The 12110-nt window shown below is 41.1% G+C and overlaps 1 protein-coding gene across 2 annotated transcripts in view; it reads left to right on the top strand.

Annotated features, from left to right (window-relative positions):
- The first annotated feature begins 4599 nt into the window (after window positions 1-4599).
- LOC141047843 (uncharacterized) overlaps window positions 4600-12110 on the top strand; it is a 140229-nt gene continuing 132718 nt past the window's right edge. The window contains exon 1 of one of the 2 annotated variants that reach the window (XM_073543167.1): window positions 4600-11663. The gene's annotated coding sequence lies outside the window, so the exon portion shown is untranslated. The remainder of the gene's footprint in view (window positions 11664-12110) is intronic. The other variant, XM_073543168.1, reaches the window with a different exon arrangement.

The raw sequence follows: 12110 nt of genomic DNA, 5'->3' as shown, positions 1-12110 counted from the left end.
GTTCCAGACAAGCCCGTAAGGTACCTTTACTTTCAAAGCGTCATGTCAAGGCTCGTCTACAGTTTGCTCATGATCACTTGGAGGACTCTGAGACAGACTGGTTCAAGGTTCTCTGGTCTGATGAGACCAAGATCGAGATCTTTGGTGCCAACCACACACGTGACGTTTGGAGACTGGATGGCACTGCATGCGACCCCAAGAATACCATCCCTACAGTCAAGCATGGTGGTGGCAGCATCATGCTGTGGGGCTGTTTCTCAGCCAAGGGGCCTGGCCATCTGGTCCGCATCCATGGGAAGATGGATAGCACGGCCTACCTGGAGATTTTGGCCAAGAACCTCCGCTCCTCCATCAAGGATCTTAAGATGGGTCGTCATTTCATCTTCCAACAAGACAACGACCCAAAGCACACAGCCAAGAAAACCAAGGCCTGGTTCAAGAGGCAAAAAATTAAGGTGTTGGAGTGGCCTAGTCAGTCTCCTGACCTTAACCCAATTGAAAACTTGTGGAAGGAGCTCAAGATTAAAGTCCACATGAGACACCCAAAGAACCTAGATAACTTGGAGAAGATCTGCATGGAGGAGTGGGCCAAGATAACTCCAGAGACCTGTGCCGGCCTGATCAGGTCTTATAAAAGACGATTATTAGCTGTAATTGCAAACAAGGGTTATTCCACAAAATATTAAACCTAGGGGTTGAATAATAATTGACCCACACTTTTATGTTTAAAATTTATTAAAATTTAACTGAGCAACATAACTTTTTGGTTTGTAAGATTTATGCATCTGTTAATAAATCCTGCTCTTGTGTGAAGTTTGAAGGCTCTAACTTATTTGCATCTTATCAAACCTGCTAAATCTGCAGGGGGTTGAATACTACTTGTAGGCACTGTATATATATATATATAGTAGATTGTAACCGTATCAATAGTTGGTATTAATTAATTGGAGTGTTGAAACCATTAAAAATAACTCATAGTATACATTCCACCCCTTGGTTTCAATCACTTTAATTAACCTGCCGCTAAACTATACCAGTTATCATTATTTGCATTGCTCCTATATATATTTATTTATTTGCTACCAATATATGAAACCGTTTTGGTAAAAAAACAACATTCTGGGCTTAAAACGGAAAAAATCAAAACAAAAACAACATTGGACCAGCAGGTGGTGAAATATCAAATGTCTGTAGAAATCTTGTTTCTTCGGATCTTCTTGACCGCAATTTTTAAATGGGTCTCTGTTGCAGGGAAGCACGGGGAGTATTATGCCCTCATCACTTTGGGGTGACTTCACTACTTTCCCTGGTCAGCAACAGAACAGACTCTAAAGAGCAATCTGTCCCTGCCCTTCATGACATTAACCCCTCGTTTCTCCAAAGCAATGGGTGAGGGGAGTGCAGGTGTCCATGGCTGAGCATAAGAGTACCTTTATCTTCTATTGCTGCCGCTGTTCAGGGCCTTATTCACCCTGGTGACGCTTTAGCAGCATCTGGGCTCAGTCTCATCGCTCAATTGGACATCTTCAGTCTACACACAAGACCCAACCTGCACTGTGGGAAAGTGAAATTCAAAGGCTGTGTGCACACGCTGCGGAACCCGCTGTGGATTCATCCGCGTGGATTTTGCAAAACCTGCGGTTTATCTGCGGTTTTGCCCTGTGGTTTCACCATCTCCACAATGGTGGAGATAGGAAACCGCTGCGGATTCCGCAGAAAGAATTGACATGTCAATTCTTTCTGTGGTTTCAAAACCGCGTGGAAAAATCCGCACTGTCTACACAGCGGTTTTTTTTCCCATTCATTTGAACGGTACTGTACACTGCTGCTAAAACTGGTGCGGGTCCGCAGCAGCCAAATCCGCTGCGGAAATGCAGCAGAATCCGCAGCGTGTGCGCACAGCCAAAGTCGTACTTGAAAAAGTTCCAAAGTCTTGGCAGAGCTAACTCAGTCCAAAGCAACAGTCCAAAATAACTCAGTCCTGGTGGCTTGTTTTTTCCACCCCTTGATCAGATGAATCAAACAAAATTACTGTAGGTTTGTTGGTCCAAATTAATTGTGCCCAGAATGACCTTTGAAATTTTCTACTGTAGCAAATATTTCTACTCTAGATAATAATACTACATAAAATATATCATATGTGTATGGACTTATACACTGAAATAAATCATAATATCAAAATATCATATACCAGTTATCAAACACATCAAATTGATGTCAATCACATTTGCATGATAACGATGATCATAATTACCAGTACAATAATGTTCATGGAGATCACAAAATAATGTTACTACTAGTCAGAATCAATACAATTACATGTTAAGGAAAACAGAACCTAAACCAATTTACTATTAACCCAATTCTAGCAAATTATTATTTTTACATAATAATATACACATTACATCAACACACACTCTGGCTTCACCTAATGCATTCATTCAGTAAGCAGGAGAGATTCTCATTTACATATACAGTAGACAAACACACACTTTGGGTACCCACACATTTGCATTGCATGACTCAGGTGTAGGTGAACAAAGCTATATCGAGATATCTTTTGACTGACATTAACAAACTAGCATTCATTGAAATCATTTTACATATATGTTCTTCAAAACCCAATTTGCACGGGAGCTCTCAAAAAATAAAAAATGTTAAAACTCAAAAATAAGTCATAAAATATCATCTTATATTAGGTAGATGGACTCCTTTTTCACTACTGCAGGAATGAACTATTTACAGTGCACTGTATTTACATGTTAATTAAATGGCCAAGGTTTCTTCTTTTACTCCTGGAAACTAAAAGTTAATTACACACCCCACCCCCAATCCAACATGTAGTGGACTGAAAAGAGAAAAACAAACAATTCCTTTATAAAAACCAAGAATGCTAAACACAGTACCATTAAAATTCAAAAAAATGAGCTCATAAAAAATAAAAATATACCAAATGAAAAAATAAAAATACCACGTGGATTTTTTCTTTGGCTATGAACCAATTTTAACAAGGGATATCCATAACAAATACACAAAGCACATACTGTGACAAAGACAACACTTAGTACAAATAAGTCATCTATTTATCTTGTCAACCCCCAGTATATTATCAGTCATCTAACTTTAGGTCAGTCTTAAATTCATTGTCTGCAATGTCACTCCCTCTTTTCCTTGTATGTTTCTCTCACATGGCTCCCACATACAGAATCATCTTATATCTATTGTGGTCTTTTGCCTTTTAAAACATCAAGGTCTGTTACAAACCCTCAGGTGAGGAATGCACATTTATGCATCACCAAGACCAAACCCAATTCATCATATATCAGCCAGTGCATACGTCACAGTTTGCTCACAGGAGTATTTCTCTTTATATATCAGCCAGCGCATTTTTCATAGTATGCTCACAGGAGTATTTCTCTAAGAAACTCTAGAACGAAAACAAACATCATTAGACATCAAAAAATGTCAAAACTGTTCAAACAACAATTTTCAGGGATATTCCACAACTTTGATCTAAAATCTGCATTTAAAATTAGTCCATGAGGGAATCTTGTCGGGGTGTAGTATGCCATGGTATCGGAAGAGTGCAAGGGGCTGTGCATGCGTCCATCAGGTGTCCCACCTCTATGTTTCCAACCCCCTATCTCATTTTTCGCCACCCTCTTGGGTCTGGCGAGTTGCAATTTACCTTTTCTCCTCAGATCTTGCCATCTTCTCAACAGTTCACTTGTAGAGATCCCATCTATCTCCTGGAATGGAACCCCACTAGCTATCAGGTCACAAAACAACTCCTTCCTGCTCTTTCTAATTTGGGTATCATCCTCTTTTCTCCTTTCTTGATCTACTCTCTCTACTGACTATTTTTTGATACTTTTGCTCTCTCTAGAGCAGATAGCTGGGAGATTAAATTGCATACTGCGTAGACATTAGTGGAATTTCCCATAAGTGCGCTGAACATGGGGCTTTGTATGACGCTGGGGCACCTTCTATGAACTTATTCTTCATAAATACTGTCAATATTGCAGCATCTGGTCCCTTCCAATCCTCAACAACAGCAAAATGATCATTCAGATCTGGCAAAGGATTGTGAGTTATACCACCTATACCTGCGATTTCTCTCAATCTCTGAACTCCATCTGCAAGAGTCTCCCATCGTGTCTGTGGTATTAATTCCATGGGAGAGTCATACACTTGTGCCACAGAATCCCTCACCAAATGCAGCAAAGAGAAAGTCTCTGCAGTGTCCCTTGGACGCCTCATTTTTAGATGCACCATAGGATCAATACAAATACTACAAAGTCCTACTGCCTCAAGACGGTTCAAGATTATAGTATCGGCTCCCTGATCCCATAATCTGAGAATCCATGCTAACAGAGGTTCTCCTGCTTGCTGCCTGTACCTGGTAGCTAATTCTGTTAATTCTCCGGCTGTATAATTCCTAGTTTCCTCGGTCATTGAAGCTTCTGCTCCTGTAACTGCGTTTCCTGCATCCATCCTATCTCCACTATGCTGTGACTTCTCTCCTAGTTTTAGTAGTCACAATTGGTCTGGCTTGCTTTTCTTCCTCATCTTGCACACAGATCCATCCAATGGCTGCTGCAGCTTTCTGCTCTTTTGCATTAAAACCAGGGGAAGAGTCTTGAGGAGATCATTTGCATATTCCCAGTGCCTTCTGGGATAAGTGAAGAGTCTCCGCGAGCTCAACGATCACTGGGTTTTGGCTGTTGCAACTGAAAAGAGGAGATCGGAAAACCAGGGGAAGAGTCTTGAGGAGATCATTTGCATATTCCCAGTGCCTTCTGGGATAAGCAAGGAGTCTCCACAAGCTCAACGATCACTGAAGCTGAAAAGAGATCGGAAAACCACGCGCCGAATTTTGGCTCATCTTTCATCGTTTTTAAGAAATCTCAATATGGAAGAGGCCAGGAGCCATTTGGTGAGCTGCATTTCTTGCTACATGTTCACAGACTTACCAGTGGAAAAGCCAAACTTCACATGCGACAAATGCAAGCTTGTGTCCCTGTTGGAGGAAAAGTTGCAAAATCTCGAAGAGAGGTTAGCTACGTTGAAGATCATTAAGGAAGGTGAAGAGTTCTTAGACAGAGCAGAATTATCTCTTCATGTTACAGAAGGAGAAGAAATTCGAAGTGCACCTGAAGAAACAGAGGAATGGAGACATGTGACCCAGAGAAGCAGGAGGATCAGGAGGCAGTCAGCACCCATACTTCTCAGGAACCAGTACCAGGCTCTCACGCAGGAAAACGATGAAGACATACATCAGGATAAGACTTTGCCCACAAACAGCAACCTTGTACGCCTTCAGAGTCCTCCTGGATGGAGAAAGAAAAATGTTGTGAAGAAGAAACGGAGAGTGGTGGTCATGGGGGATTCCCTGTTGAGAGGAACAGAGGCCACTATCTGCAGACCGGATATAACTTCAAGAGAAATGTGCTGTCTTCCAGGTGCAAAAATTAAAGATGTGTCTGACAGGATATCAGGACTCTTCAGACCTACAGATGACTATCCATTCCTGCTACTACATGTGGGGACAAATGACACCGCAAGAAACGACCTGGAAACTATCTGCAGAGACTTTGAAGACTTAGGCAAGAAAAGTGATAGAACTGGGAGCGCAGGTGGTCTTCTCTTCCATCCTCCCAGTGGATGGCCATGGAACAAGGAGGTGGAATAAGATTCTGCATGTGAACAACTGGCTACGTCGATGGTGCCATCAGCAACGATTTGGATTTATGGATCACGGAGTGAATTACCTTTACGATGGACTACTTGCTAGAGATGGGATGCACCTTACGAAGACTGGAAAACGTATATTTGGAAGTCATCTTGCTACACTTGTAAGGAGAGCTTTAAACTAGAACAACATGGGAAGGGAAGCAAAAGACCAGAAAAAGCCATACACCTGACAAATGCTATTGAGATCTCTGCTATTAGAAGTGGAAAGGAAGAACAAAGACGAAAGAATCTAATTAATAAAAATATTGGAGAAAGAGAAACCAATCACAAACTAAAATGTTTCTATACTAATGCACAAAGCATGGGCAACAAACAAGGAGAATTGGAACTACTAACACAGGAAAAGAAATATGATGTCATTGGAATCACTGAAACTTGGTGGGATGATACACATGATTGGAATACAAGACTAGAAGGATACAACTTATTTGCCAGAAACAGACTTGAGAAACGAGGAGGAGGTGTCGCATTGTAGGTTAGAAACGCGTATATCTGCACAGAGATTGAAGCTTCAGAGACTGGGAGTTCTGTGGAAACTGTTTGGGTAAGAATACAAGGACAGAACAATGGAAAGGACACCATTGTAGGCATTTACTACAGGCCGCCTGTGCAAGCTGAAGATATGGATGAACTCTTTATGCATCAAATGGCCAAGTTCTCCAAAAAAATATGACATAGTTGTCATGGGAGATTTCAACTATACAGACATTTGTTGGGAATCTCTCTCAGGCAAAACTAACAGGTCAAGGAAATTCTTATCCTCTCTTGCTGACAACTTTATCTTCCAAAAGGTAGGGGAGAAAACAAGGGGAACTGTTACCTTGGATCTAATCCTTATAAACAGGGAGGAAATGGTTGAGGAGGTAAAAGTGGCTGGGACCCTAGGAGGTAGCGACCATGCTATTTTAGAATTTTGGATAACTAGAGGAGGAAGACCTGTGAAGACTCAGACATCAAGGTTAGATTTCAGAAAGGCAGATTTTAAGGAATTCAGAAAGAGAATTGGAGGGATCCAATGGCTGGATATCCTTAAAGACAAAAATGTCCAGGAAGGATGGGAAATCTTGAAAAATGAAATTCTCAAAGCACAATTGTTAACAATTCCGAAAAGAGGGAAGAATAGGAAGCATTTAAGGAAGCCAGGATGGATGAACATGGCACTTAAGCACATGCTAAAAAGCAAGAAAAAAATGTTTATAAAATGGAAAGAGGGAGGCATATCTAAAGAAGAATATAATGCTGGGTGCACAACCTGCATGGCACAAATCATATTATCTAAAGCTGACAATGAATTGAGGCTTGCAAGAGATGTCAAAAGCAATAATAAAGGATTTTGGGGATATGTCAAAAGTAAAAGAAAAGTCAAAGATGCTATAGTTTTTTTACAGGATGAAAATGATGAAATGGTAAGACAGGATGTTGAGAAGGCCGAACTTTTAAATTCCTATTTTGCATCTGTTTTCTCTCAGAAAGGAAATGTAAAATCAACTGTTCTTCACTGTCCTATTAAGGGAATAGAAGAATCCAGGATATCTATAAACAGAAAGATAGTGAGGAAACACTTAGCTAACCTAAATGAATTCAAGTCTCCAGGTCCAGATGACACAGATACACCCCAGAGTACTGAAGGAGATAGCAGAAGAAATTTTTGAACCCCTCTCCATAATCTTTGAAAATTCTTGGAGAACAGGAGAAGTCCCAGAAGACTGGAGAAGAGCAAATTTTGTTCCTATCTTCAAAAAGGGGAAGAAGGTGGACCCAGGCAACTATAGGCCGGTGAGTCTGACTTCTATACCAGGAAAGGTCTTTGAACAAATTATTAAACAACATCTATGTCTGTTATGATGAGTCACCGAAGGAGGAAAAAACAAAATACCAGCTAAGTCCAGAAAAACCAGAGAGGTTGGCAGCTATCGGATTGCAGACCCCTGAACCTATCCACAACAACTAGCAGTAGCCGTGGGAAGTTCCTACGGTGCCCTAGACCCCTCGATCACAGCCGGAGAACTATATAGCCTAAAGACAGAAAGGGGAAAAACTAAACTGCCCCAGAGTAGACCCCAAAGCAATAGGCAGCCCCCAACATATAATGACGGTGAAACAAGATGAAAACACTAACACAGATAGAAAGATAGGTTGAGCAAATGATGGGGCCCAAGCTAACTACATAGGACAGGATAGGAAAGCTGCTGTCTGCCATCCGCAAAAACCCTATCAAAATGAGCCAACCGACTGATAGGAAAAACAGGCCCTGAAGTCGCTAGGCTTCAAAAGACTATATCAGCACTCAGGTATATTCTGAAGACAGAGCAAAATATCAACAGATCAGAGACAAAAATGGAGTTCAGCTCACCCCCGGCCGGGGATGGCAGAACTCCCAAAAAACAAGGCAAAACAAAACCAAAACTGAAGAGTACAAAGCAGAGCAGAAAAACTTAGCTTTGAGATGCAGGAATCAGACTGGTCTCCAAGAATCCAGCAGGAATATCACCAGCCAGGAAGAAGGGCGTCGGCAGCCTTATATGCAGTCCTCAATTCCAGCCACCCAGTCATCATCTAGCTGCCCATGTGTTTGGTAATCAGCCTCACTACCTTCCTTCACCAGAGGAGGGAGTTCATCAGACCTCAATGGTGAAGGGAAAGATGAACTCACAACATATGTCAGTACCTGGATAAGAATGAAGTGATTAAACAGAGTCAGCATGGGTTTGTAACTAATAAGTCATGTCAGACTAACTTAATTTCCTTCTATGACGGAATCACTGATTGGGTGGATCAAGGAAATGCTGTAGATATAGTATATCTTGACTTCAGCAAAGCATTTGACAAAGTATCTCATACAATCCTTATTGAAAAAATGACTAAGTATGGAATGGACAAGGCAACTGTTAGGTGGATTCATAACTGGCTTAGTGATCGAACCCAAAGAGTGGTCGTAAATGGCTGCACATCCAGTTGGAAGAATGTCTCAAGTGGGCTACCACAGGGCTCTGTCCTGGGCCCTGTATTGTTCAACATCTTTATCAACGATTTAGATGAAGGAATTGAGGGTAAACTGATTAAATTTGCTGATGACACAAAGCTAGGAGGGATAGCTAATACTAGAGAAGAGAGAGAGAGGATTCAAAAAGATATAAATAAACTGGAGAAGTGGGCAGCAACTAACAGAATGGTTTTTAACAGGGAAAAATGCAAAGTACTACATCTGGGCAATAAAAATGAAAAAAGCATATACAGAATGAGAGGAATAGGACTAAGCAACCGCACATGTGAAAAAGACTTGGGTATACTAATAGATCACAGACTGAATATGAGTCAACATTGTGATGCAGCAGCAAAAAAGGCAAATACAATTCTAGGATGTATTAACAGAAGCATACAGTCTAGATCACGTGAAGTCATTATTTCCCTCTACTCTTTGGTCAGACCTCATCTGGAATATTGTGTCCAGTTTTGGGCACCACATTTTAAAAAAGACATCAACAAACTGGAGCAAGTTCAGAAAAGAGCGACCAGAATGGTGACCGGTCTGCAAACCCTGTCTTATGAGGAAAGGTTGCAGGATTTGGGATTGTTTAGTTTGCAAAAGAGAAGACTGAGAGGAGACTTAATAGCTGTCTACAAATATCTAAAGGGCTGTCAGATTGTAGAAGGATCATCTTTATTCTCATTTGCACAAGGAAAGACTAGAAATAATGGGATGAAACTGAATGGGAGGAGACACAGATTAGATATTAGAAAAAACTTTTTGACAGAGTGATCAATGAGTGGAACAAGCTGCCACGAGAAGTGGAGAGTTCTCCTTCAATGGAAGTCTTCAAACAGAGGCTGGACAGACATCTGACTAGGATGATTTAGCGAATCCTGCTTTGAGCAGGGGGTTGGACCAGATGGCCCAGGATGTCCCTTCCAACTCTACGATTCTATGATTCTATACCTTGAGAGATCAAATTTGGCAGCCACATCCTGGAGATTTGATAAGCGCTGTCCCTCCATATATTTGTTACATTCCTGGGCCAATGGGGTCCACTTTCCTGGTAACACCCATTCTGGCAAAGATCTGACACTACTCTCAACTGCTTTCCTACTCTTAACAAACTTATTCAATTTTGCAAACATTTTTATTCAAAACAATCCCACTTCTGACACCAATTTGTATTGTAAGGGTTCCAATGGATTGTAATGAATAAGAAAATGCTCACACAAGAACTGAATTTACTAAATTGATTTACTTTATAAGTGATAAGATCAAATAATAAACAGTATAAACAATAAATATACACGTGAATTAAACATACATTACATTATTCAGGTAGAATTCAGGTCCATCTCTTTCTCATCTCCGTGTCCTCTTCTGGTCCGATCATCTGCCCTCTGTCTCTCTCTGTGTCCCTCTGCTAATCAGTCCCCTTTTTATATCCCCCCCAAAAGCATCCAAATGTGTCTTAGTTAAAAAGCTTTGATCTATCCTTGAATGCTAATGAGAAAGTACCCTGAAACCAAATAGATGAGAATTCACCAGATAACATCCTTGGGAATGTTTACACACCCAATCTAATTATGGCAACAAAGGTCCTTTGTTGGTAGATAAGTGTAAACCAGTTATTTGCTCTGCTTGGACAATTTGACCATCTGGTTGAACAAGTCAATTACGTTCTAGGAAGGATCAAAGAGATGAGACTATATATATATATATATATATATATATATATATATATATAGTAGATTGTAACCGTATCAATAGTTGGTATCAATTAATTTGAGTGTTGAAACCATTAAAAATAACTCATAGTATACATCTTGGAAACCCTGCAAACTGGCCACAGAAGGTACATTACTTATTGTCAACATTCTGCAGCCCAGATATGCACTGAGATTATGTGAAAAGCCCAGACAACCCCTTTAACATTGGTCCGAGTGCTATGCGATTTTTTATCGCAGAGCACTCGTTTGTAATTCTCGCTAGTGTGACTCCGGCCTAAACTGGACTATGGCAGAAAGGTAAGTATAGGTTGGTTTATTATTTTATTTTTATTACAGGAAATCAAGGGTGTTGGGGACTAGGTGATTGGTGAGTATGTACTGTATGTTATATGTTGTATGTACTTTCTGTAATGTATGTTTTTTTTTGTATTTTTTACAATTGAACACAGCCATCCTCTGATGGGACTACTGTCCCATCATTGGCTAATGCTGTCACTGTCATATGTGACAGCATTCGTAGCCAGATGGGAGCAGTAGCCCCATCAGACAATGGCTGGCTACACAGACCCGCACACACAGTCCGCCCACACACTCTTCCTCCTCCTGTTCTGCAGCGTTTCTTGCACTCCCATCCGCATCAAATCCACAAATCTTTTTACATCTGCGGTTTTGCTGCGGATGTGCCTGACTCAATGGAAGTCAATGGGTGCAGAAACACTGCAGATCCGCAAAAAGAATTGACATGCTGCGGAAAATATAACATTGCAAATCTGCATAGATTTTTCCGCAGCATGTGCACAACAATTCTTAATTTCACATTGACTAACATTGGCTGTGCACTACACTGCGGATTTGATGCAATTCCGGGTGTCCAAAAACGCTGCGGAAACGCAACAACATCTGCAACGTGTGCACATAGCCTTAGGTGGTAGCAATAAACTTTTTCATTCCTGTCGTGCCATTTTGCATTAATTCCTTAAGATCACATGAAGGGTTAATAAACTACCTGACAGCAGTTTTCAGTATGTCTGGGCGGGTGATATTTATAGTGGTTTGAAAAAACCACTATATTGTAATCCGAACGCTGCTAACTTATTCTTCTTCTTCTTATTATTTTCCAGTTGATTTCCGCAATTAATGCGGCCCGAACTGCTACACGCACAGACTCCGTTGAGGTGTCGTTTCGAAGCCAGCGTCCATGAGAGGTGTGCTAAGTATTCTTTGTGTTGATCGGATTTGTAGTTTTTGCGCAATTTGCGTTTGAACATTTTTTTCCCGTCATTGGAATGCACTGTCTCCAATGCATTTCAATGGGAAATGGCAAAACGTGCCCTGAGGCGATTGAAATGGCAGTTGAGCTCATTGATATGCGCAGGCACACCCAGTTACTATGCCAACGCCTATGAACGTCACATGACGCCCCGAGGACAGAGCTTCTGCCACATAATATCAGCTCTTAAAGCGAAACCCACAGCACTAATGCAAATCTAGCTTCATCACATGACACATGCCCCTGATAGAGAATGTCTGCCAAAGTGGATTTAGAAGAAGCCTAGTGAGCCAAACTAGCTCTTAAAGGGCCGACGCGCCAAAGTGATTGTTAAAGGGCCGGCGCACCGAAATGAGTCTTAAAGGGCCGACACGCCAAATCG

Source organism: Dendrobates tinctorius, unplaced genomic scaffold, assembly GCF_039654945.1.
Source record: "Dendrobates tinctorius isolate UK_male_01 unplaced genomic scaffold, ASM3965494v1 ptg000129l, whole genome shotgun sequence".
Classification (NCBI taxonomy): Eukaryota; Metazoa; Chordata; class Amphibia; order Anura; family Dendrobatidae; genus Dendrobates; species Dendrobates tinctorius.
The sequence above is the reverse complement of the archived record's forward strand: the minus strand, read 5'-3'. Positions and strand labels throughout refer to the sequence as shown.